General features: G+C 37.9%; 1 protein-coding gene across 3 annotated transcripts in view; it reads right to left on the minus strand.

Annotated features, from left to right (window-relative positions):
• RNF180 (ring finger protein 180) overlaps positions 1–21,321 on the minus strand; it is a 174,014-nt gene extending 152,693 nt beyond the window's left edge. Inside the window, exon 1 of one of the 3 annotated variants that reach the window (XM_036887897.2) lies at positions 21,134–21,318. The gene's annotated coding sequence lies outside the window, so the exon portion shown is untranslated. Of the gene's footprint in view, positions 1–21,133 lie in introns of all 3 variants that reach the window. The other 2 variants (XM_057494891.1, XM_057494892.1) reach the window with 2 other exon arrangements.
• Positions 21,322–21,585: the final 264 nt, after the last annotated feature.

Raw genomic sequence — 21,585 nt, forward strand, 5'->3', positions numbered from 1 at the left:
TACTATTTTCCTTATTTGAAGGAGATATTGTACTGCTTCAAGAAATCTGCTGGTACACAATGTCAAATTAAGAAATAAGCTAATGTGGTATTTGGTATGCTGTGGTACTAGTGATGCCTAATTTCTAACGTACATTTAGTTTCCCAGTCAGGGTACTCGTTATATGCATGCACTCACTTTGTGAAGAGTCATCAAGCTGTACACTTGTGATCTTTTAATTTTTCTATATATGTCTTATTTCAATATAAAAATTACTTAAACTTGAAGTGACTTCAGTCTCTTGCTCTCTTTTATCAATATAACCCCATACTTGCCTGTTTGAGAACACAGAAAAAGAACGCTCAATATGGAATAATGTCTACAGTGACAACTTTCACCATCTAGTCCTGGTTACAAGGTCAGTATTTTAAGATAGATGGAAATCAAGGAATTCCAATGGGACAAGAAATCAGAGATGTACTTTTTCCTACCTCTGCATATAGTGGTATTACCTATCCATCTCCAAGGAAAAACTGGAGAATGAGGAAGATGTAGGAATCAGTCCCTGCTGCTCTCTAAATTATAAAAGTGAAAAAATAAATAAAAGTGAAAGGATCAGTTTTATGTGGGCCAACAGTCTCAGTCCCTGTCACCACCAAAAAACTAAAGACTAAAGACAACTTTGGAATCCAAACCCTGAGCAATTGGGAATGGGCCAAGATAGGTAGTCTAATGTGAAGACCTCTCACATAGGGACAACAGTCTTGTGATGTGCTATTCTTTACATTGACTGATGTGTTAATCTTTAAGTCAGACAACAGAAAAGACATCTTTGTATTTCATGCATAGAACTTTGAATGTGACATTTTCTAACTTTTCTATCAGAATAGTAAAGAAAGAATGTTAAACTAGTGTTTTCCAGCAGTTTCATCATCTTTATATATTAATATCTAATTATTAGGGAGAGAGAGGGATGAATAGGTAGAACACAGGAGAATTTTAGGGTAGTGAAACTATGGATTATAATACTATGATGGTGGATACATGACATTTTACATTTTTTAAAACCTACAGAATTTTATATAGTACAAAGAGTAAACCCTGACATTAACTATGGACTTTGATTAAAAATAACACAACAATATTCATTCCTCATTTGTAACAAGTATATCACCCTAACACAAGATGTTAATAGGACAAACTGTGCAGAGGGAGAGGGAATATGAGAGCTTTCTATACTTTCTGCTCTTTGTAAAGCTGAAATTGCTCTAAAAATAAACTCTATTAGTTAAAAAAAATGTGGTTATCTAATAATAGTTTTACTTACTCAAAGTTACTAGTATTAACAGAAAAAGTGGTTTGTCTTGGCTATTTAGATAATTAAAAGTGGCCTTTCCTTTGAAATCTGAAATCAATATTGGTTTTCCAAATATAAGAAAAAATTCTACCTTGTATGATACCTGTACTATTTTACTTTAGCTGCCATAACAGAATACCACAAATTGGATAGCTTGAACAACAAAAATTTATTTTCTCACAGATTTAGAATCTGGAAACCAAAATCAGGGTGCCAGAAATTTGGGGTTTTAGTGAAGGCTCTCCTCCTAGCCTGCAGACAGCCACCTTCTCACTGTGTGCATATGTACTTCTGGTGTCTCTTCCTCTTCTTATACAGACAACAGTCCTTTGGATTAGGGTCACGCACTTATGACCTAATTTAACCTCAATTACCTCGAAGGCCCTACCTTCATATACCATCGTATTGGGGATTAGGGCTTCAACATAGGGATTTTAGAGGAACACAGTTCAGTTCATAACATTCCTTCCTCCGATCCCCAAATCGATGTCCTTCTCATGTGCGAAATGCATTCATCCTACCCTAACAGCCGCCAAAGTCTTAACCCAATCCAGAACCAACTCCAAGTCCAAAGTATCACCTAAATCAAGTATGGGTAAGACTTGAAGCATGTATTGATCCTGAAGGAAAATTCTTCTATAGCTGTGAACCTGTGAAACCAGAAAAAGTACATGCTTCTAAAATAAAATGGTGGGACAGGCATAGGATAAATATTCCAGAAGGAGAAATCTGAAAGATGAAAGAGGTGACAGGACCCAAGCAAGTCCAAAACATAGCGAGGCAAATTCCATTAGACCTTAAAGCTCAACAATAATTCTCTTTGGTTCTATGTTTTGCCTTCCAGGACCCACTATGATAGTGGCTTTGTCTTTTGTCCACTGGCACAGGCTCCACACACTGGGCCATGGGAGGCAGCCTTGCCCCTGAGGCCATGGGCAGGGAGGGACAGCCTGGCCAGTTGAAACTAAGGAGGTAGTCTCACATTCTCAAAATCAGTGGACAGTAGTATTGCCTTCTGGGACAATGAGCTCTGGGCCCAGAGGCAATGGCAGTACTGCTTATCTCTGAGTTACCCTCAAGGTCATTCTTCCCCACCTTGAAGGAGAAGGCATGTTTGTAATTTGGAGAGCTCTACTGTCTTCCTTTGTAGGACCCTAGAAATCTGAAAGCCTTTATTTCCTCTGTCTCCTTTAGTTCAAACTGGCAGTGTCTCTGCTGGTATAACCCCTTACCTATTCTTGGCTTCTGTTGAGAAGGGTGATTAGATCCAGGGGCTTAAGGGGAAAGCAGTCCTCTAGGGATTAGTATTCCACCCTTATGACCGCCTTTAAACCTTGATGGCCTCCTTAAAGGCCCTATCTCTAAATACAGTTAGGTTGGGGGTTAGGGCTTCAACATATGGATTTGGGGAGGGACAAAATTTAGTCCCTAGCAGTACCTGTAAAACCTGAGCCAGTCTTCTCAATTTTGACATTATTAGAATATTTATGCTTTATTGTGTGTCTTTCTTATTATAGAACACATAGAATAAAAGTACCAGCATAAAAGAGAAAAATATTAAGCTCATAATTTCTCAAAAGGTAAATAAAGGTCATCTGTTAGTGAAAAGAAAGAAAAATCAAAAAGTGAAATGGCCAAAGAATTTAGAGCTCCCTTATCAATTATCTGTATATTTCTTAATACTAGAATAAGATGAAGACAAGATAAAAAAAAACAAGGGAGGTAACATTGGTAATAGTTGAAAGGAATAATGCATATCATATTAGAAAATAAAACACTAAACTGATTTAGCTAATTCAAACCATCTCAGAGCATGTATTTCTTAAAAAAACTTTTTTAAGAAAAGCTAATGCAAATGTACTACAGTTAAGGGTTAATATCAACCTTGACTGTCAGTATCTTGTTCTAACACCCAAATGATGAAGCATTTATATCTCTACATATGCTAAAGACTGGCTCAAAAGCAGGAGATCTATGGATAAATATGCCAATGGGAGCACATCTGATGCTGATGAGATGGGATTCCTCTTTAATGTACAACCAAACCAGTCTTAGCTCTTATAAAGGAGTAAGACTTTCTAGAGAAAAATAAATACAGACTGTTGGTCTTACTCTGTTGCAATGACAGCAGTAAAAAATTAGAACTATTTAAGGAAATTTGAGCATTTCTTTTATGTAGAGCATTTCTTTCCTGTACACATAAGGTTAACAAAAATGTACTAATATCTGGCAGGAGTTTTTTGGGAAGGACAATGAAAATCAAAGAGAAAATGACTTGCAGAATAGGAATATTCTATTACTGATCGAAACTGCCTGTGCCCTTGGGGAGCTTAAATTAAACATGGTATGTACTGTTTTGCTTATAAGCACCATGGTGTATTTCTAGCCATTAGACTGAGGCATAATAAGTCACCTAAAGGTTGTATACTGGAAGTGCTTGGAATGTTATGTCTCTGTGAAATGAGAAGTATTCCTTTTGTAATATAAATAAATAGCATATTCCTAATGTGAGAGAAATTTCATCATTATATAGGCCACAGTAATCCCAGAAATAATCCACAACTGTTTTGCATAAGCAAGCTTCAGAACCAACAACTATTCACATGAGCAGAACATTATATGTAATTACTCTTTTGGGAATAAACTGTACAGATATTGATTATTTTGTAAAACTGATACCATGTCAGCTTCCCCTGCTGATGTTGGATCTTCTTGATGTATGAGTATTATGAACACAGAAGAACTGGAATAAAATGTGCTCAAATCCAAGCAGTCCACAGAAAAGAAGTATTAATAACACTATTAACTACTGGTCTGTAAAAAATTGAAAAAATATAAATGACTAAGTTTTCAAAGCAAGAGTCACTACATTTGTTTGTGAACTATATAAAAGCACACCAGGACCCCCAAAATAATCTTATGTTAAACAGAAATTAAAACAGGGTCTTATAGATATGGCTAGATTCCTATGGAATTTATATGTCTTAGTTGTTCAGCAGATCTTTCTAGAACATGTATTACTTGGTGAAAGCTGACCCCTAACTCAGGACTCAGGTTCCCTCTTACATCAGTTTTCCATTTTTCTCAACAGTATCAGTACTTAACACATACAAATAGGAGATTGGGTGAGGTGATTTCTAAAGTGTAAATTCTGTCATTCTAAACTTGGTAGCTGCGATAACTAAAAAATGGCAATTGAAGCCTCCAAATGGTAAGAGTCTAAATCATGAATTACAGAGAGAGACCTTAGTTGTCTTCAATAATTGATGTTACACACTTTGCAGTTTGAACATTATAAAGTTAACTTCAACAACTTTAACTGTTTAAATGGTAGTCATATCCAAAAATATTTTTCTTGGAAAACACTGAACTTTTGTTGATATCAAAGCATTCAATAGTTCAAACTACCTTATTACGATCTAGGCATCTCTCACCCATCTTCTCTCTACTTCTCTTCTACCTTCCCTTGGCTTGCTGAATTCTTAGGCATGACGCAATGCATATTCAATCTTAGGAGAAAAGGTAATATGAATCTGATACTGTTGTAAATATCAGATACTTCCTGTATTCTCTCTTAGCTCCTTAAGCTACACACAACACTCAGTCTCAGCTGAACACTACCTCTTTTATCATTTAAATTTCTCCTTCCTTTCTTTTTCTCACAAACATACCTCGGACACTCGGTCTTGAATGCTCAGTTATATAGTCTTTCAATACAAGTCACACCTTTAAGAACTGTAAAAAAGTCATTGAAGTAATTCAGACATTTTACAACTTCTATATTTTGATTAATTTGGTCCATTTTAACTGCTAACACTCTGATAAAAGAAGGAAAAAATTCTAAAGATGAATGAAAGTAATAGTGTGTAGGACTTATATATTAACTTCTCACATACTACTTTCTTAGGCAGAAAATGTAAGAGAAGGTAGAAATCACAAACAGAATTAATAGAATTGTGAGGAAAATTGAAATATACTTTTCAAAGTGGTGTGTGTACATTTATATTCAGATACAAATCTTAGGCATCATCATACTATGAGTTTGCAAGTTTTTGTTCCAAATAATAGGTTAGTCATTTTTGGAGATTTTTGAGCAATCTAGGATATATCTAAACATATTTAAAATAAAAAGGCCAGTAATATTTCTTATTGAGCCACAAAGAGACAGCAGCAAGAAGAAAATATAGTCAGTGATTTTTTGAAAATTAATTTTAAGTTGTTTTCATGCTACTGATATTCATTTATCAGTAAATATTTGCCAAGCACCTACTATTCTGTCAGGGAACACAGTAACAAATCCATGTACCGTGAAAGCATGAGAGAACCTGAGAAGGGTTATAAGCCAGTTGGGTAGGAGAAATGAGGCAAAAGTGTCAGGGTCCTTATAAGGAAACATCTAAGTAAAGAGCCTGAGGGCAAATGCAGGCTTCTCTCCCCAAATATTTCTCAGGCTGATTTCTTAGAAGGGTAAATAAGGACTAAAACATCCTTACTTTATGTGAAATATATTAAAATGATACAAAACATTCATGGCCTTAATAGAAAGTTGACCATTAGCAGTTATCTAACTTGCCATGCTTTTACTGGATGGCTAGAGTCTTCGATGGGTCAAGTATCAATAATCAAGAAAGGATTCAGATGAGAGAGTGGCAGCAAAGATGAGCACACTGACCTCACTTCAAAATCCTTTTTTCTTCCAGGTAGCAGAGAGACTTTTTAGGCAGCTATACTAGGTTACTACAGAAGATTGCTAGATAAGAGACAAAAAAGAAGTACATATCTCCTAGTATGTAAAGCACTGACCTGGAAGCCAAAGTCTTGGGCTTCCTTATTTTATTTATTTACCCAATCACCTTCCCCCCAAAGGGATTTAAAACTCCTGGCATTTTTATTATTTGTTCTGTTTTTCCTGAACAGCCTTTGTCTCTAGATAGTTAAACTATTACCTAATCTTCTGGCTATCCATGCCACTGTGCCACCAGGTATTATACTGATGTGTACATTTGTTTCTTCCTCTAAATTCTAAGCTCCAGAGAAAGGACATAGCAGTGTCTCCAGTCTTTACAGTGCTTCACAATACCACAAGATGCCTGGTACATGACTACTTGTGCTGTTGAACTGAATTAGAGGTAACTAGAGCCTACTGCTCTCTGCCTTTGGGCATTGAAAGGAAATTCTAACAGATCAAGTCTAAACCACATTCTTAATTTAAATTCACCTATGAGCCAAACCTCTGACCAAGTACATTATAAAGCATTACATGGGGGAAAAGCCCAATTCAGAGACTAAATTATGATGTACATTCTCATATGATCCTGGTTGAACTGAAATGCTTGTCCTAGCATATATTGTGCTTCCAAAAGATTCTGCCCCCTCCCTAGTAAATTCTTGCTTATTTATAATTAACATTAGAGAAGAAAAATGGCATAAGGTAGCACTTTTTAAACGACTTACTAGATTTAGTATGAAATAAAATCTTATTATAAAGCAAAATGTGGCTATGAAAACTACCAATTAACTCTTCTTCCAGATATGATATTGGAATGGCATGTTGTATTATAATGGAAAAACACTGCTGCAGTATCCAGCCAAAAGGTAAGGCCCAGATCACGGTGATAGCTGTGCTGGTGGTAAGTAATGGTCAAATTTTCTATATATATTGAAGTACAGCCAACAGGATTTCCAGAAAAAATTGAATCTAGGGTCTAAGCGATGAAGGAATGAAAATATGGCTCTAATTTTTTTGACATGAGCAACTGTGAGATGGAACTGCCATTGACTGATATGAGGAAAGATGCAGGGGAACAAGAGGGGCAGATCAGGAGTTTAGCTTTGGATATATGAAGTTTGAGATGTCTACTCACCTTTCAAATAGAACTATTATGTAACAAAGTGGGATTCAAGAATCTGGAGTTCTGAAGAGTATCTGAGCAGATTTAAATGTGGGAAGAAGACTAAGATGGACTGAAGTCAGAAGCTTCTTTGCTGACTCTTTTGAAAAGGGAGAATGAGACAGAATCTCTCCAACAGACCAAGGAAGAACTATGAGAGGAGGAAGATATTTCATCCTATATACTCAATAAACAATAAGCAAATGAACGACCTCAAAAGTTTTGGGCCAAAAATAGTTCGTCATCAAGGTTTTACTTTATGACAACTTGAAGCATTTTATTCTCCATACTGAAGGAGGGTCCTTGTTGAAAATGCAAAGCAAATTATTAGAGAAACACCTCAGAACAGTTATCCATGACTCAGACTCAGTAAATCCTACATCCATAGCTTCACGATGAAAATTTTAGTAATTAGTAAGCTCTCTCCTAATGAAGTTGATCTAATTTGTAAAATTTCTTTAAAGTTCAATATTTTGAGAACTATTTAAGAAAGCAGCAATTGCACTTTTCCCCTCATACAAAATCTTATAAGAAATCCTAAAATATCACCCTGACAAAATCAATGAAGTAGTTACACATTTCACTATCTGCAGAACCAGAGGCACAAACTGATCACTATGGATTCATAAAGCAGAGCATTTGTGCAACTACTACTTACCAAATCTTTGAAATTATTGTTATATGATACTTCCTTTCACTAATAAATCTTCCTTTGTTCTGTAGTATTTCAGAGTTTCACCTTAAAGTTGCTTTATTTCTTTTTCTTCCTATACATTTCAATCATGGAGAGATGTGCCTAAACTTTGTGTTAAATAGCCAAGGTGAGGAACTTTTCTCTGGTCACTCTTCTGCCTACCTGCTCAGATCTATGGTGGCAGAGCTTGCTAAAATACAAAGCACTCAGTCTAGTTTCCCTATCTATAATAGGCTCTCACCGTCTAGTTTTCTGTTCTCTATTCTGTTCTTCAGAGAGGGCATCTTGCACTACCTTTTATAGCTTGTTTCCCTGGGAGAGGAACTGACATGACCCATAAAGCGACTGTAACAATATTTGCTGCTACATTTTATAACTGGGGCTCTTCATGTCGCAGGTCTCCAAATGTTCTGTGGCAACCACCACAAACTCCCTACCCATTCTACCTACTGGCTTCCTGGAATTTGCTTAGAACACAGAAAGTGACAGAATATCCAGTAGTTTCTGCCTCTGAAAGCAGTATGTCTTTCCAGTTTGCTAGTTGGTAAAGGACCTAAGTATCTAGGCAAATTGACTGGAGGGGCAGAAAGGACCTTCTGAGCCTGTATTTACCAGGCAGTCTTTATCAAGAGGTAATGGTGGGATAGGGAATGCAGGTGCTTTTATACAGAAATTCTTCTCAACCAAAGACAATCTGTCTCTTAATAAGGTCACTGCCTCCTGGTTTTTGTGTTTTTGCTTTTTGCTTTTGTGGTAAATCTTCATTTTATCTACATCTTTATAGGAACTTAATGAAAAATGAGAAAAAGCTACACTGGAGGCTGCTATTTAGATGCCATTTTCAAATTGGAAAATGCTTACACAAATTATGAATAGCTTTATGTATACTCCAGTGATTAACTGTTTGGCATATTTATTTATTTATTTATTTGTATACTTCCTTAACTAGAAAGAATTCATGAAAGCAAGGTAAAAAGCTGCAAACCTTAGGAAGATCAAGATTGTGACTACATGCTGAGTTATAAAGCTGTTCCAAAAGACAGTAGAAAATATTGATAAACTTAAAATACTCATATTTCAAACTTCACTATAAGAAAATAAAAACCAAATTAAGAGACAACCCATGGGCAGGAAGAAATCTGCATATGTAAGCAAATTATTAATACCTACACTTCTACAACACAAATTTTAAAAAAAGACAAATATCCAATAGAAAAATGAACAAAGAATATGAAGGCACAATTCCCAGAAGAAACCCAAATGGCCAATAATCATATAAAAAGTGTTCAACTTCATCAGAAATCAGGAAAGGTAAAATTAAAATGAGATACCATTTGTGCCCACCACAATGGGAAAAATTTGAAAGTGTGACAATACCATGTATGAAAATGATATGGAGTAACAAAAAGAATCTCATAAACTGCTATGGAGAGGCATAACTAGGCACAACCATTCTGGAAAGCAATTTGGCCAGATCTGATAAGACAGAACCTGTATCTATGGATTTGCAGTTCTACTCCCAGGTCTATATATGCATAAGGAAATACATTATAAAGGAACATTCATTTTAGCAACACTGTGCAGTAGAAGCAAAAAATTGGAAAACTATGTGCTCAATAGATTTAATGAATATACTTTTGTTCATTGATATAATAGACTACTATATAGCAAAATAAATTAATAAACTACATGTATCTAGAAAAAATTCCAAATTATGTTAAACAAAGAAAAAAACCTGCAGAAATATACACATTAAAGAATAGTACACATAGCATAGTAACAGTTATAAAAGCTCTTAAAGCATGTGCTACAATGTTATATTTTATTTCTTGATACATGCATACGTAGCAAAATATAAAACATGAAGGGGAATGACAGACATCAAGTTTAGGATAATGGAAACTCTAGGAAAGGATCTAAGGGGCTTACATTTTAACTTTAACATCTTTTTTTTTAATGAGAAAAAAGGTAAAATGTTAATATTTTATGAGACTAAGTGGTGGTAATATGAGCATTTATTATTTTATATATTGTATATTTGAATACTTTATATTTTTTAAAAGTTTTTAAATTTATTTGTCTTATTAACATGGAAACCAGATATTTTGCATCCTATATCATAAACATTTATCAATGTGAAGAATCTAAAACATTTATTTTGCTTTGAAGAGTACATAAAGCAGCATTAGACTTCCATTTCACCCTTAATTACTAGAGCACTATAAACACATTGAGGGGGAAAAATGGGCTCCAACCAAAACTTTTGGGTCAAAATGACAACCTGTCCTAGTGGTTCTCACATATTGTACATCTGAAATATCTGAAAGCTTTTAAAAGAGCAGATGCTCAAGCCTTATCCTAAACTTGCATGAGTCAGAATGTCTGCGTTGAGAACCACATATACCAAGATGAAAAACACTGATCCATGAAAATGGCACAAGGAAAACAGCAGTCCAGATTGATCCAGATAAATTATGTGGTTGGAATTACAAAGGACAGTTTTGCTAGCGGCAGACAGTTCTGTCTCCTACCTGTGCACTGTAAAAGCAAAACTTAAAATATGAAAAAATAAATCACTGAGGAGTATGTTTAACATTACCATTCCAGCTAACCACAAAAGGGAGTAGTGGGTCATATGAAATGCATCAATCATAAATAATGTTCTTGAATGTTAGTAACTGAATTAGACTAAAAAAAAAAAAGGAAGTATTTTTTGAAATAAAAGGTATACATAACTGTAACTGAAACATTCTCCATTTGTAATACAAAAAGGTATATATAACTGTAACTGAAACATTCTCCATTTGATGAGTATAACACAATATTCTTTGCACCCCGCCTCCAGATGTAGTCTCCACCTCTTCTAACTTGCTCTTAATTTCCAGGAGGCTGACTTTTGGCTTGCAACAGCAGGGCTCCCTTTCCTTCTGGCTTCCAGTTGGATTTAGCAATGGGAAGCACCAGCAGGGAATAAGAGGGCTGGAAGAGAGTGAAGGTGGGATATTTATTCCCCCAGCTCTCCTCCTTGTCAGACCACAGAAATGCCACAGCTGTAGTCAAGCAGCCTCCCTCGCGTGGCTACCCTCATTGGGATTCTATGGTAACAGTCCCCTTACCTTTAATATGATAATAAAAGAAGTTCCCTTCTCTCACCACTTCAGGCCCAGCTATAAGATGATTGACACTATTGCTAGTCCTGGGATGCTTCACCATCTATTGCTGGTTTGTTTTAACCTGGGTACACCTTTTTATATTAAACTCTTTCCGGTTACCCTATTTGAGCCTGCTATCTATTTTCTATGAGAATAGTGACTTACATAATTATGAAACATGATGAAATCTTACCTGAGTATTTGAGTAACAAATTTCTTCTGTAGATCTAACTTTATAAGCTGACATGTCTAGCTATTATCCAGTGTTCTAGGTGTTAAATAAATTTAAGGAAAAAAATGTATTTAAGGTATAACTTGTATCTTTGAAGGAAAAAAATCTAGGTGGACAAGTTCAAGACTAAAATAAATGAAATAATCAAAACCACAAAAGTAATCTACAAATAGAACTATATGGCAAACTAAAAACAAGAACTAGGGAGTCATGGAAGGCTCTGTGGAAAAAGAGTGGTATTCCAGCTGGTTTTAAAGAATACAAAAGACTTGGATAGCACTAGTCAAGTGGAATGGAAGGGAATGGGTTTCTTGAGCAAGGAAAATAATATAAGCCAAAACACTAAATTGGAGTAGGGTATGGTTGTTTGGTGAGAAAAATATAATGCCTGACTAGAGTAGAGGAAGCTTTAAGACTCTACAGCCTTAGCTAGTTCTAAATTCTAATACTTGAAACAGATATCCTCATTCCCTCCTGGAGACTCCTTCCCTCTTGAGCCAATTACCGTCTGCCTATAAAGGTGGCAATCAAAGATGAAGAAGGTCAATGATTAGAAGGACAGAGGCAAGGTACAAATCATGGATGGGAGGAGATGGGCATGGACCATTATCTGGGAGACAAACCGTGTATAAACTATATGCATATGTTTATATGCATGTTTATGACAGTTACCATCACACTTGCTCATCTTAGGGCCACTCTAGGGGAGAACTTCTGCTTGCCTGATGATAATTTAGTTGTAATTTCAACAGTCTGTCTCTTAAAATCTGTGATTTCTCTCAAAATTACTATTCATTCTCAGTTAAAAAGAGATTTAGCTTGCTAAATAATGGAACTTTTTTCTATTTGAATATCAAAAGTATAGAACTCCTTTTTATATGCTCCTGATTATGCATTTTTTATGCAGTATAATGGAGAATTTTTTGCAGCCATATCATTATCTCTGTTCTAAAGCTATGGAGTGTATAGAAAATTCCCTACTTCTAACTGTTACTTCAGAAAATGATTTAACACATTTATCACAAAACTCCTTGATGATTTTTTGGAGCAACAAGTCAATACATCCTTAACTGCTAATATAGTTACAACAGATTTCTGACACTTATAATACATACAGTACTGTTATAAAATGTTCGAACAACCCAGAAATGAGGAAAAGAAATATATCTGGTAATGGGTATGATCAGGAAAATGTTTTGCATACACAACTTGCTAATAATCTTTTTGAAAATGGTAATTTTATACTTCAATGAGGCCATTTTGACCCAGCTGCATTATACTCAAAACATAATGTGGAGGCAACTTTACAATTCTAAATCATTATATTTATCCTTGTGTTTATGTGATGTTAAAACTTTTATATAACATACCCACTTAGATTAAAGATGGCGACATGAGAGGTGAGACAGAGGCTTCCTACTAAAACTGCATTTAGTGTGAAAATATAATTAAAACAACTAATCCTGAAAGAGTAACAGGAAAAAGGACTACACCAGACAGCATACACCTGAAGAAAAGAATAAACCTCACGGAACAGGGTAACGTACCAAAGCTGTGGCCTGGCAGGACCCAAGCCCTTCCCGCACCCCAGTTCACCAGCAGGAGGAAGAGAAATGGAGTGGGGAGGGAGTGGAGGCCTGGGACTACTGAATACCTAACTTTGGAGATCTGCCCTGGGAGCACAAACCTACATTTCATGGTACTTTCATGGCACTCTCGTGATTAGGGGGTTGGAAAGCTAAGACAGGCAGAATTCCTGGAGAGACTTAGGTTCCACCTGCTTGTGGAAAGCAGGGATCCATATCCGGCAGCTCTGGGACAAAAGAAAGGCAGGCAGTCTGAGAGACTTCCTAACAAGGAAGCCCTTAGCAAGAGGGCTGCTAAAGGGGCAAGGATTGCACAGACCTTACTGCTCAGGAGAAAGGACAGATAGACAAAATTGTCCAAGTGCACTCTTTCCAGAAGGTTGGGAGCTTTCATGATCTTTAGGGGCTCCAGCTCCCTGGCTCTGCTACACAGCTCCAAGGACCATATCTGTGATATACAGCCTACTGTGCCTTTCTCCCGGCCAAGACAACCTGGCTGGCAAACCAGCAAAACTTACCTTGGAGTTAGGACAGCCAGAGGAAAGATCTGCCTACAGCAACTACAAACGCAAAGCATAGAGACTTATACCTGGGTGCTTGGCACAATGGTTCAGGCACTGGAAACAGGAATAGCAGCCGGGAAGCAGGAAACAGCTCTTTCCTCCTCCCAGGCACCAACACCACGCCTTTGCAACCCCCAACATTGCTTCAGGGGCTGAGCGGCTCCAGACAGAGGAGCTTCTGGACACTAGAAGGCGCAAATACAAATATGAAATGCCAAAGGAACCTGGTTCAAAGTAAAATTATGAATAAAACACCTGAGAAGGATTTAAATGACATCAACATCATGAATCTTCCTGAAAGGGGAGTTCAAAATAAAAATCATTAACATGCTCATGGAGGTATGGAAAGATATTGAAGGACTCAGGAATGAATTCTGGTCAGAGATCCAATTGTTGAAGAGCACGATGGAGGGTATTAAAAGTAGATTAGATACAGTGGAGGTGATGATAAATGAAATAGAAACTAGAGAAGAGGAATACAAAGAAGCTGAGGCACAGAGAGAAAAAAGGATCTCTAAGAATGAAAGAATATTGAGAGAACTATGTGACCAATCCAAATGGAACAATATTCACATTATAGGGGTAGGAGAAGAAGAAGAGAGAGAAAAAGGGATAGGAAGTTATCTTTGAGGAGGTAATTGCTGAAAACTTCCCCAATCTGGGGAAGGAAATAGTCTCTCAGGCCATGGAGATGCACAGATCTCCCAACACAGGGGACCCAAGGAAGACAACACCAAGACATATAGTAATTAAAATGGCAAAGATCAAGGATAAGGACAGACTATTAAAAGCAGCCAGAGAGAGAAATAAGATCACATACAAAGGAAAGCCCATCAGGCTTTCATCAGACTTCTCAGCAGAAACCTTACAGGCCAGAAGGGAGTGGCATGATGTATTTAATGTGATAAACCAAGATTACTTTATCTGGCAAGATTATCATTTAAATTTGAAGGAGTGATAAAACAATTTCCCAATAAGCAAAAGCTGAGAGAATTTATCTCCCACAAAACATCTCTATAGTGTATTTTGGAGGGACTGCCATAGATGGAAGTGTTCCTAAGGTTTAATAGCCATCACCAGAGGTAATAAAACCATAGTAAAGAAGGCAGAACAGCTAATTACTAAGCAAATGCAAAATTAAATCAGCTATCCCTAAAATCAATCAAGGGATACACAAAGAGTACAGAATATGATACCTAATATATAAAGAATAGAGGAGGAAGAAAAAGGAGGAAAAAAAAAAAAAAGAACCTTTAGATTGTGTTTGTAATAGCCTATGATGTGAGTTAAGTTAGACTCTTAGATAGTAAGGAAGTTAACCTTGAACCTTTGGTAACCATGACTCTAAAGCCTGCAATGGCAATAAGTACATACCTACTGATATTTACTCTAAATGTAAATGTACTGAATGTACCAATCAAAAGACACAGAGTCACTTAATGGATAAAAAAACAAGACCAATCTATATGCAGCCTACAAGAGACTCACTTTAAACCCAAAGACATACACAGACTAAAAGTGAAAGGATGGAAAAAGATATTTTATGCAACTAATAGGGAGAAAAAAGCAGGATTTCCAGTACTGGTATCAGACAAAATAGACTTCAAAACAAAGAAAGTCACAAGAGACAAAGAAGGACATTACATAATGATAAAGGGGTCAATCCAACAAAAAGATATAACCATTATAAATATCTATGCACCCAACACAGGAGCACCTACATATGTGAAACAAATACAAACTGAATCAAAAGGGGAAATAGAATGCAATGCATTAATTCTAGGAGACTTCAACACTCCACACACTCCAAAGGACAGAAAAACCAGACAGAAAATAGGTAAGGAGACAGAGGCACTGAACAACACATTACAACAGATGGACCTAACAGACATCTACAGAACTCTACAACCAAAAGCAGCAGAATACACATTCTTCTCAAGTGCACATGGAACATTTTCAAGGCTAGATCATATACAAGGCCACAAAAAGAGCCTTGTAAATTCAAAATGATTGAAATTGTATCAACCAGTTTCTCAGACCACAAAGGTATGAAACTAGAAATAAATTACAAAAAGAAAATGAAATATCCCACAAACACATGGAGGCTCTACAATGTGCTCCTAAATAACCAATGGATCAATGACCAAATAAAAACAGAGATCAAGCAATATATGGAGACAAATGACAACAATAATTCAACTCCACAAAAACTGTGGGAGGCAGCAAACACCGTGCTAAGAGGAAATTATATTGCAATACAGGCCTACCTCAGGAAAGAAGAACAATCCCATATGAACAACTCTAAACTCACAATTAACAAAACTAGAAAAAAGAAGAACATATGAGGCCCAAAGTCAATAGAAGGAAGGACATAATAAAGAATTAGAGCAGAAATAAATTATGTGGAGAAGAATAAAACAATAGAAAGAATCAATGAAAGCAAGAGCTGGTTTTTCAAGAAAATAAACAAAATAGATAAACCCCTAGCCAGACTTATCAAGAAAAAAAGAGAGTCTATTCACATAAAAATAATCAGAAATAAGAAAGGAAAAATCACTACAGATACCACAGAAATAAAAGAATAATTATTTGAGAATACTATGAAAATTATATGCTAACAAACTGCTGGATAACCTAGAATGGACAACTTTCTAGAAAAATACAACCTTCCAAGGCTGACCCAGCAAGAAACAGAAAATCTGAACAGACCAATTACCAACAACGAAATTGAACTGGTAATCAAAAACTACTGAAGAACAAAACCGCTGGAAAGATGGCTTCACTGCTGAATTTTATCAAACATTTAGTGAAGGCCTAATACTCATTCTCCTTAAAGTTTTCCAAAGAGTAGAAGAAGAGGGAATACTTCCAAACTCATTCTGTGAAGCAGGCATCACTCTCATACCAAAACCAGGCAAATACACCACAAAAAAAGAAAATTACAGACCAATATCCCTGATGAACATAGATGCAAAAATACTCAACAAAATATTAAAAAACGTAATTCAAAAATACATTAAAAAAGATCATCCATCATGATCAAGCAGTATTTATTCCAGGGATGCCAGGATGGTACAAAATTTGAAAATCCATCAACATCATACACCACATCAACAAAAAAAAGGACAAAAACCACATGATCATCTCCACAGATGCTGAAAAAGCATTCGACAAAATTCAACATACATTCCTGATAAAAACTTCAACAAAATGGGTATAGAGGGCAAGTACATCAAAATAATAAAGGCCATATATGACAAACCCACAGCCAACATTATATTTAACAGCGAGAAGCTGAAAGCTTTTCCTTTAAGATCGGGAACAAGACAAGGATGCCCACTCTCCCCACTTCTATTCAACATAGTACTGGAGGTCCTAGCCAAGGCAATCAGACAACACAAAGAAATAAAAGGCATCCAGATTGGCAAGGAAGAAGTTAAACTGTACTTGTTTGCAGATAACATGATACTGTACATTAAAAACCCTAAAGAATCCACTCCAAAACTACTAGATCTAATATCTGAATTCAGTAAAGATGCAGGATACAAAATTAATATGCAGAAATCTGTGGCACTCCTATATACTAACAATGAACTAGCAGAGAGAAATCAGGAAAATAATTCCATTCACAATTGCATCAAAAAGAATAAAATAGCTAGGAATAAACCTAACCAAGGAACTGAAAGCCCTAAATTCTGAAAACTACAAGACAGTTTCATAAGAGAAATTAAAGAAGATACCAATAAATGGAAATACATCCTGTGCTCATGGATATGAAGAATTAATATTGTCAAATGGCCATCCTGCCTAAAGCAATCTAAAGATTCAATGCAATTCCTATCTAAATAGCAACTGTATTCTTCAATGAACTAGAGAAAATCGTTCTAAAATTCATATGGAACCACAAATGACTTCGAATAGCCAAAGCAATCCTGAGAAGAAAGAATAAAGCTGGAGGGATTATGCTCCCCAACTTCAAGTTCTACTACAAAGCCACCATAATCAAGACAATTTGGTACTGGCACAAGAACAGACCCATAGACCAATGGAACAGACTGAAGATCCCTGATATAAACCCAACCATACACGGTCAATTAATATACAATAAGGAGCCATGGACATACAATGGGGAAATGACAGCCTCTTCAACAGCTGGTGTTGGCAAAACTGGACAGCTACGTGCAAGAGAATGAAACTGGATTATTGTCTAACCCCATATGTAAAAGTAAACTAAAAATGGATCAAAGACCTGAATGTAAGTCATGAAACCATAAAACTCTTAGGAGAAAACATAGGCAAAAATCTCTTTAATACAAAGATGAGCAACTTTTTCCTGAATGCATCTCCTTGGGCAAGAGAAACAAAACAAAAAATGAACAAATGGCACTACATCAAGCTAAAAAGCTTCTATACAGCAAAGGACACCATCAACAGAACAAAAAGGCATCCTACAGTATGGGAGAATATATTTGTAAATGACATATCCGACAAGGGGTTAACATTCAAAATCTATAAAGAACTCACATCCCTCAACACCGAAAAAGCAAATAACCCTATTAAAGAATGGGAGAGGATATGAAGAGACAATTGTCCAAAGGATAAATTCAAATGGCCAACAGACAGTTGAAAAGATGCTGCACATCACTAATCATCAGGGAAATACAAATTAAAACCACAATGAGATATCACCTCACACCAGTAAGGATGGCCAGCATCAAAAAGACTAAGAACAACAAATGCTGGTGAGGATGCGGAGAAAGGGGAACCCTCCTACCCTGCTGGTGGGAATATAATCTAGTTCAATCATTGTGGAAAACAATATGGAGGTTCCTCAAAAAACTAAAAATAGAAATACCATTCGACTCAGGAATCCCACTCCTTGGAATTTACCCAAAGAATACAAGGTCTCAGATTCAAAAAGACATATGCACCCCTATGTTTATCGCAGCACTATTTACAATAGCCAAGATATGGAAGCAACCTAAGTGTCCATCAGCAGATGAATGGATAAAGAAGAGGTGGTACATATACACAATGGAATACTATTCAACCATAAGAAACAATAAAATCGTACCATTTGCAACAACATGGATGGAGCTAGAGGGTATTATGCTCAGTGAAATAAGTCAGGCAGAGAAAGACAAATACCAAATGATTTCCCTCATTTTTGGAATATAACAACAGAGCAAAACTGAAGGAACAAAATAGCATTCTCACAGACTCCATGAAGGGACTGGTGGTTACTAAAGGGTAGGGGTGGGCAAGGGCAGGTGGGCAGGGAGGGAGAAGGAGATTGTGGGGTATCATGATTGGTGCACACGGTGTGTGTGGTGTCACAGGGAAGGCAGTGCCACTCAGAGAAGACAAATAGGGACTCTGTGGTACCTTAGTACACTGATGGACAGTAACTGCAAATGGGTATGGGGGGGACTCGATAATAAGGTTGAAGGTAATAACCACATTGTTTTTCTTGTGAAACCTTCATAAGAGTGTCTATCAATGATTCCTTAATTTAAAAAATCATGCAAAATTACTCTGCCATAGCAAATAAAACAGGTGTTCAAACCAAGTTACACAGTTTTGTTGTTGATTAAAAAACAAACAAAAGCAAGTGCTTATAAAAGTGATTCTAAATCATGTTTTTGTTGCTTATAAATTGACTAGAAATTTCAGAAGATTCAAAACATTTGTGAATAGCAGCAGCACTTTTGGGATAAGTTTTTAGCATTCTAAGTGACTACTTGAAATGACCACTCTCTTTAAAAACATAATTGACAGTGTGTTTGGGGGAGGGCCAGTGTTTCATGATACTCTAGTCACACTTGTGGCAAAGCAGCTTTCTTCCACAAATTCAAAATTATTTACAGATATTACTTCACTAATTCCCCCAATATCCCATAAGAGAGAAAGGACTGATTACATTCTTTTTTCAGATGACTGAGTGAAGGTTGTGTAAGGGAAAGAGAATTTTACGTGTTTATCCCATGAGTAAATAATTAAGTCTAGGTAAACTGTGCCCGAAAATTTGTGCTATATAGTCAGCAAAATTAAAGTCACTTTTTTTAAGCTTTATGCTGCTTGATAAAAAGGCATGAGGTAGGTGTACCATAAAAAATTATAGAGATCTATTAAAATGATTATTAATTCATTCCATACTTGCTTGGAAGAATTCTTGATGTATGAGAGTTACTTGTTAAAGAGGCTTGTTTGTATCCTCAGATACATTCATGAAAGTTCTACTTAAGTCTATTTTACCAAAAAAGAACTTAAAAAAGAAAAACCTCTTCCTTGAGTTTGAGAAGAAAAATATCTTCACTTTAAAAAACCAATATTATAAATGAGAGAAAGAAAAATGGAAGAATGGAAGAATGAAAGATCCATTGGCAAAATCATTTAAGTGCAAACCCTAGAAAAATGGGTAAGTTGATAGTTCTTGAGAGATAAAAAAGCACAACATAAGTACATGACTATAATTTTCATTGAAATTATTAAAATGACTATTCTAAATTTTTAATTATTTTTGTATGAGTAAAGAGAACTTGCCCAGTATTCAGGGACACCTAGGAGTTTGCCTCCTCCATTGAATTTACTCATTAAATAAATATTTAGAGTCTCTGCTATGATAATCACTAAGTTTCTCTGGGCTCCCAGCGGCACCACACTTGGAGGAAGTTTAAGATTTGACCAACGGAAGACAAAGGAATTTAGTCCTTACTATGACTCCAGTGTTCCCATTCAACAGCTGAAATGATTCTGAGATCATTTTTAAGGGTACTAGTCCAGAAGTCTGAAAGGATTTTTTTAAAGAAATATTTTAGTAGTTAATGAGTTAAATAAAAATATGAGCATTAGGTGGGCACTGTGAGAGCGCAATATTGAGGTTGAGTACTGCATTTACGCAAATACAACTCTTAGACAAGTTCTGATCACAGCTCCCACGGGGCTGACTGCTTCGTTTTGAAATTAATCACTTTTACTTGTGGGTGTCTCAGCTGGTCTGGTCTACAAAACGGGTTAATTTAATAGTAACCTGCCCACACAATGCTCCTTTGAAGTTAACTAATGAATGCTCTCCCAGGTGCACCTGAAACTATTAGACGCTACCTAAATATTGAGTGCGATCTCGAAAAGACCTCCGTAACATACACTTCAGCGCTAATTACGGCACCTGTAATAACCCCCGCGCCCCCAGGATCTCTGTGCCCTCCGCCGGCCGCGCGGGGCTCCCTCGACCCCTTCCCAGCAGACGTCCGCACTCTCCGCCAAGGCCGCGACGGCAGCAGCTGAGCCGCCGACACCGAGATGGGCCAGACAAAAGAAAGCGGATCTGTGCGAAGGGAACCGGCCGCGACAGGGGGCGTGTGCCGGCTCGAGCAGCGATCTGAGACCTCGCAGGACGCCGTCTCTCGGCTCCGATCGGGAGGGACCCCGCGCCCGGGCTCCCGAGTCCGGACTCGCGTCATTCCACCCTCAGCCGGGCCGCGCCCGGAGGCCGCTGCGAGCGCCTCAGGTGCAAAAGTTAAACCGCGCCGCGTCCCCTGAGGCCGGGGCGCGAGGCGCCCCAGCCCAGCCCTCGGCGCAGGCGGCCTCGCTGGGCGCGCTTGCGGGCCCGGGCCACCGTGGCCGGGCCGGGACGAAGCCAGACCCTTCGGGAGGCGCGCCCCGCCGCCCGTCCGTACCTGCGTCGGCGCCTCAGAACCGCCGGCTCCGCGCCCCCTCCAGGCGTCCCTGGCCGTCCGCAGCCCGGCCCCGAGGACTCGTGGCGGCTCGGGCGGCGGCGGTGCGGGTTCGGCGAGACGGGAAGCGACAGGAGCCAAACCCCGCGGAAAGCGCTCGAGCTGCGCCTGGTCTCGGCGCCCCGGCGCTCCCGCCGCCGCCGCCGGCTCCCTGTCCTCTGCGGCTCCCGCCCGAGCGCCTCGTGGGCGGCGCCCCACCCTGCTCCGCGCCGGCCGGCAGGCCCAGCGGGAACTGTCGCCTCCTGCTTAGCTTACCAGAGCAACAGGAGTGCCGGTGCCTCTTCTCCAGGAGCTGCAAGCTCCGGCCCACCCGGGTCTGCTCCCTGCCAAATCCACTCGCGTGCCCGAGTCCCAGCTCCACGCCCAAGACTCTTCCTAAGGCAGCACCAGTCACG

This window comes from Manis pentadactyla, chromosome 2 (genome assembly GCF_030020395.1).
Source record: "Manis pentadactyla isolate mManPen7 chromosome 2, mManPen7.hap1, whole genome shotgun sequence".
NCBI classification, from domain to species: domain Eukaryota; kingdom Metazoa; phylum Chordata; class Mammalia; order Pholidota; family Manidae; genus Manis; species Manis pentadactyla.